The 7,013-nt window shown below is 31.7% G+C and overlaps 1 long non-coding RNA gene across 1 annotated transcript; it reads right to left on the reverse strand.

Moving 5' to 3' along the window:
* Nucleotides 1-4,037: 4,037 nt before the first annotated feature.
* On the reverse strand, nucleotides 4,038-5,869 carry LOC121206677 (uncharacterized). Its single transcript, XR_005901791.1, has 3 exons — nucleotides 5,546-5,869; nucleotides 4,663-4,766; nucleotides 4,038-4,482 (listed from the first exon to the last, which is right to left on the reverse strand). It is a non-coding gene; the product is annotated as an uncharacterized lncRNA (long non-coding RNA).
* Between the last annotated feature and the right edge of the window lie 1,144 nt (nucleotides 5,870-7,013).

Consider the following 7,013-nt stretch of genomic DNA (forward strand, 5'->3'; position numbering starts at 1 on the left):
TTTTTTGGTTTTTGGTTAAGTAGTTAGTTAGTTAGTTAAGTTAATGTAGCTTCGTGCTAATTGCTATTTAGTACATTAAACTTCCTTTGTATTTGAATTTTAATCCTTAGTTTTAATAAAACTAAGCTTTGTTTTATTTTCATCTGATAAAAATCTCATATTTTGTGCTTTTATTTACCACCATTGCTGCCATTATTGTTCTTTTTAAGTTTTTGCAAGTAAGCTTAAAATATTATTAGCTTTCTCTTGAGTTTATCTTGATATTTCTTTTGCTTGAATGTTGGATAATTGCATGTTTAGAAATGAATATGAGTAGCTAAATCCTAGGTGGTTGGGTGATGAAAATGTTGGTTAATTAATTTTTGGTTCAGGGACTAAATCACAAAATTTGAACTGAATAGAATAGACTTCAAAACTTAGAATTGACGTCCCTAAAGGAAAATATAGATAAGTGAGACCGAGAGGAGATCTCATTAAGCAATAATTTGATAGTCCGAGATTAGTTTGGTAAGGTCGAAAGATAAACTGAACTAATTTGTCTAACTTGGTAAAATTAAGACTGAGAGGTAAAATTAAGCCAATTTAGGAGTGCAAACAATTTAGATCCCTAATCCAAAGGCTAATTAACAACATAGAAGTCAACCAACTACTATCTATTATTGATTTATTGATTTTGTAATTTTTCTTATTTTACAATTTAGTCCTTTTCTATTTTAGGTAATTAATTAGCATAATCAACCTCAATTATGGTTTGTCGTAATATGATCGTAGTGAGTAGTTAGCTAGACTCCTTAATTGCATGCCAATTGTTTAGGTATCACTTAATCCTTGAATCTTGTGGGTTCGATCATTGGAATACTCGAGTGTTCCATTGAACATTACAAATATTACAATTAACCTGTCACATTTGTATCATACCGCATTATATTTAATTGTTTGGTATTGATTCTTTGCCCCGATGTTTGCACATCGGTGGCAGAAGCGGTCAAAAAAATATTGGAACTTTTTTACAATGAAAATGTAGAGACAATGGTATAGGCACATACCAACTTTGGGATCTGCATGTTGCGGAGCTGTATGTAGAGTTACAAGACAATAATCTTGCTCCCGAGGCATACACTCAACCATTGTTATAAACATCTTCGGTAATTGACATTACTCATTTAAATCAATAAGCTCTAAATTTTAACCCAAATATTGATGAAGCTACATCTTCTTTGGGTAGACGATCATATGTATATCAACATGAGCTCGACTTGAATGTGGGATTAGAATATTGTAGTTATTATGGAGCCACATTATTATTTGTTGGCAACATCTTCAGTTATCCAACTCAAACTATGGTTACTGATATACAACCATTAGTTGTTTGTTTCCAGTACAATTTTGAGTTGCCAGATGTACAAGGTGAAGTACTCGAAGAGGATGAGATCTCAAATGCTCATATGGATATATTCAGTTACATTGAATCCGATGAAATTGTTAATGATGACGTAGATGAAAATATAGTTCATGAATACGCTTAGTTCCCCCAACTTTGTGAGGGCGACAGTGACATAGTGATTAGATTTGACCCCGACCACCATTTAATGCATGTTGACCTTGATGCTGCCTATGCACTTAAGTTCCCAAAGTACCCAGAAAATTTTCCAATTCTTTAGGTGTCGGATGATGAGGAATTGGAAGAGCTTAGGGTTGGACCAGAATACAATGGCAAAGAAAGCTGTGTTGCTGCAATAAAGCAATACAACTTAAAGATGTCCATTGACTATAGAGTCGTAATGCCAAATCCAACATTATATGTGGAAGAGTGTTGGAATGCACCTGAAGGTCGTGGGTCAAGGGTTAGGCCGTCTTTTATGAAGAAATCACAAATGTGAGAGATTCAAAATTCTGAAAGCCCCTATACTTGTACTATGACACAATTGATGCAAGATCACTGAAAGTTAGATGCGAAGATGATCAATTAATGTATCAAGCCTTTGGTCAAGGTTATCCAAACCCATTATCGATACAAAGTTTCATATAGAAAAACATGGTGTGCTAAATAAAATGCCATGAAAGAGCTATATACTGACTGAGATGAATCATAAAACGAGCTCAAACATTGGATGAATTTAACGCAGCAATATGTCCCTAGAATCGTGGTTAAGATGCAAACTTTCAAAGCATACAACCAGGATGGCGAAGTGGTGCCATGGTATCAAATCTTCCATCGACTATTCTAGACATTCCAACCTTGTGTCAGGGCTTTCCCTCATTGTAAGCCCATAGTTTAGGTCGATGATACATGGCTCTATGAAAAATATAAGAAAATATTTCTTGTAGTAGTGGCACAGGATGGGAACTAAAACATTCTACAAATACCTTTGCCATTGTAGAAAAAGAAAACATTGAGTCTTAGGAGTTTTACTTAACCAACCCGTGACACTATGTTGTGATGCAAGATGCCATTTGCCTGATGTTTGATCGAGAAATTGGATTACAGGCTAAAATTAGGCGGTTTGGTGTTCCTTAACGCTTAACTTTTTACATTCAGCCTGCCGCCAACAACTTGCACAAAGAGTTCAAGGAAAGAATATTACGTAAACAAGTCATTAATTTGGATACGTAATTCCATTTTGTTACATTCTTTGTACTTATTTTTTTTGTTAATTGAGACATATACACATGAATTGATTAATGTGTTGCACGGTATAGTATGAGCTGCAATGCCACAACTTCAGCTAAAGAATGAAAAAAATTCATCATGAGGCTTGCAGTAGAGCAATGAATTTGTTTAACAATATGGAACCATATCAATGGGCACAAAGCTTTGACGAAGACTCTTGATACGACCATATGAAGACTAATCTGGTTAAGGCGAAAAATTCCATTTTGAAAGGAGTTATATATCTACCAATATTGATGTATTCTCTGCAACATTCTCGCATATTGAAAAGCCAACTCCATGTCTGTTTAAACCTTCTCAAACATCGAACAAACTTTTCAGGTGACAGAAAGTTTCGTTCATCGGTTGAGTTTATCTATTGAACCCAGTTTGTGATTGCGGGAGGTTTCAAACTCTCCATTATCCATGTTCGTACATTGTGCCTGCAGGTGCCCATAGCTATATGGACCATATGAAATTTATCGACGATGTGTATAAACTTGAGAGAATTAAGCACTTTTAGGAGAATGAGTTTCAACCAATGAGCGATAAAACCATATGAGAATCGACACTACCAGTAAACTTATTAATCCCTAACAAAATATTACGTCGAAATCCTAAAGGTCATCTCGAATCAACTAGGATCAGAACGAAAATGGACCAGAGGGAATCATATGGATTGAAACGTTGCAGGTTGTGTTGAACAATTCGTGATAGTTGGAATAAGTGTCTACATCCCAGTCTTAGTATGGGTCCTGATTTTAGTGCCTTTATGTTTTATTTCTTAACCGTATTCCATCTTAAAGGATTTCTAAAATGTTTGAATTGTTTACCTATATAAGTTTGTTATTGATATCAAATACCTTAGTTATCTTTTACTCGTATAAATTGTTTAACATTTCTGCCAAATTCTTTTCCTAACATATACATATGGAAAAACACAATATTAAGGGTCCGTTTGTTTGACTGAAAATGGTTTCTGGAATATGATTTCTGGAAAATGACTTGTTTTTCTGGAAAAGTTAATATTTTCTGGTGTTTGGATGAATTTGTGTAAAATACATGTTTTGTTATTTGGCAGATTTCTTAAAAATATTTCATAAAAGTAGTTTTAAAGGAAACAAATATACATTTGAGAATTTATTATTTTTTTCATTTTTTAATTGAGTTTATCTTATATCTATTAAATTTTTATTTTGCATTGTTTTTACATAAATTGCAACAATTTATTTATAAATAAATATATCAAATTGAATATATTATCAATCATAAATTGAAAACAACCGGAATGAATAGATTGATTCCTAATTGTGTTATAAAAAAATAAAAAATAAAGATTAAATAATAATAATAAATTAGCTTCTAAATCATAATTAATATAAAAAAATTGTATTATACAATTAATATTAAACTAACATCAATTTCTTTGCTACAATATGAATCAATTAATATTTTGTTTTTATAAATTTTTCTTTTCCTCTAGATTTTATATGTATAATGCAATGACTCTTCCATTCTAGAGCAAGAACTGCAATTATCTTTAGGTCAAGTTCTTTGCAATGCTTGCCTTCTTTTCCCTTGATCTCCCAAAATAGGACATAGTGCCTGGTGCTGAAGAAGTATAAACATAGGTAGTGTACTCTGTCAAGGTGAATCCGAGTGGATTGAGAAGAGCTTTTGCTTCTGTCACAGCCTTGAAAAGGTCTGTTTCACTTGTTTTTTCTGATCAACACTTAGGATAACATTTTTCCTCTGCACAAATTGGAATTGAGGTGTATTATTGTAGAAACCACTCACCATAAGAACATCTCCAACTTTATATCAATATAATCCTGAAAAAAACAAAGAAAGGAATATCATCAAACAAGATTAGATCATTATCTAATAGATTAATGTAGGAACTAGGAACCATAATGCAAATTTAGAACATGGCATTTGATTAATTGATTAAATTCAAAGGATGAACTTTTACTTGCACATGCTGAGACAACTAGTTCATAACATTGACCAACCTTCACATTTACAAGATCAAACAAGTTCAATATCTTCATCGTTGCACTTCATTTCAATAGATTCATTACGTTCATTCTTCACAAGGAAGGAATTCAAAGTAAGCCTGTAGGACACATCAGAAGGTTTGCATAAAGGTTCTAAGATAGTCCCACAAATATCATTAATATTAATTGTATAACACAATTAATTATATAATACAAAATTGTAATATTAATATTAGTATTAATTGTATAACACAATTAATAGGAGACATCAGAAAGTATTATAAACTATCATCATTTCTATGCTACAAAAGGAATCAGTGGTCCAAGGTTTAAGAGGCAAAGATGGCATCAAACTCTAACAAGTACAATAAAAGCATGAGACATAAATCATCATTGCAAGGAGATCACGGTAGGAGCATATCAAAAGCAAGAGAAGAGAACCAATGGAAGGCTCATGTGGTATTTTCCTATTGAGAGTTAATAAGGATATTAGAAACTTAGAAAATGCTAAACATTTTAAACATCAAAGTCAGACTGTTCACCCAATTTTTTGAGAATAAACACCCAAAGCCAAATCCACAAAAAAAAAAGATTCAAACAATGAAAAAGAACAATAATAGCAGAGGTTTGATTTCAAATAAGAAAATAATAGAACAAACGATTCAAAAGTTCACGTTTTCGTCAAAACCAACACCCTAAAATCCATTAAAAGCAATAAGATCAACCCAAAAACAAGCGTGGATTAACCAAATAAAAAAACCCATTTTAGATTGCCCTAAATGAAAGCAAAAACAAAACAAAAAAATCCTAAAGCACATAATTTGGTCCCAAACATGCATGGAATGAAAAGCAATTGAAGCATCTTAAATTGATAAAAAGCAAAAAAAAAAAACCATACGTTGATGCTGAGAGAAGTTAAACCCAAAGACTTTTTCTTTCTTTTTTTTTTTTTGCAAAGAGAAAAATTGGAGAGGGACCGTGAACCTAAGTTTTAGAGTGTGACAAAAAGGAGAGGAAAAGGGAAAAGGGCTAATAGCCAATACAATTGGTGTGGCAAGAAAAGGGAAATAAGAAAGGGGGAAGGGGCTCCGAGGGAAAAGCTTTAGAAAATATCTTACCGAAATGAAAACAATAGAAGTTTCCCTAAAATAAGAATGTATTTTTCAATGTTTTGGAAAAGATTTTACAATGGAATTTCATTTCCACCAAATAAACAACAGAAAACAATAAAAATATTTTTCGTAAAAAAATTTATAGGTAAACAAACACACCCTAATTTTTAAAATTAACCAAAACAATAATTTCCCACAATGTATCAACCCTAAGTCCAATAAGTTCACTAAAATAATCATTTCCAAAACCTTAAACATCTACCAATTCCTAAAAATATGATTGGACGATGTCAAACAAAGCATAAATTGCTGTGGAAGCCTTCTCCACAGCCTCTGGCCATACTTTAGGAAACTACTCCAACCATGTATGTAGGATGAACAACCCTACAATCTTATCATTCGACGGAACTGCTCCAAGATATTCATTGCAAAACTATAGTCAAGGTCTTTCCAGTATCCTTTCCTATGACCAACTTATTAATGGGTAACCTGAGAATGAAAGCGACGTCCTAGAGAGTGATAGTACACTGTCTTAATGGAAGGTGAAAAGTATGCGTCTCTAGTCGTCACCGTTCGAACAATGTAACAATCAACTTTGGGGAAATTGTGCATGGCCTTAGGTTCAAGACATACCCAAATCTGGCAAGGTTCATATATTCACCAATTCGACCATCTATTGGCCCTAAATCAATCTAAGTCTGGCTCCGGTTACAGGGGATGTGATCAACATTTTGTCAATTTATTTAGACAATGAATCCAATAAAAAATTTAAATATATTTTTAGAATCTCATAATTGTTAAATTAAATTTATCGCATTTTATAGTTTATCAGACATGTGATCTAATCTAAGCAATGCTATACTCGGAACCTGTTTTGTACAAACCAAAAAGTTTAGAAATACATTTTCTTTACCCTAAACATATATTTCATTATATCGAATTCCATATCATACTACATACAATAATTACTTAATAATATACAAATCAATAATTAAAATTACACATTTTTTATAAAACAATTACTTATTTAACATAATAATGTTAAACCTTAAACAAAATTTCTAATTTCTAATTTAATAAAAAAATTATTTATACATAATAATGCTAATCCCTAAACAAAATTTCAAATAACTTTAAAAATTAAATATGGTAATTTTTATACCAATAAATTTATGTCAATATTTACTAAATGTGAGTATATAAAAATCTTTATTTTATTTAAACATATAATAACATAATTATTATATACTTATA

Source organism: Gossypium hirsutum, chromosome A09, assembly GCF_007990345.1.
Source record: "Gossypium hirsutum isolate 1008001.06 chromosome A09, Gossypium_hirsutum_v2.1, whole genome shotgun sequence".
In the NCBI taxonomy this organism is placed as follows: Eukaryota; Viridiplantae; Streptophyta; class Magnoliopsida; order Malvales; family Malvaceae; genus Gossypium; species Gossypium hirsutum.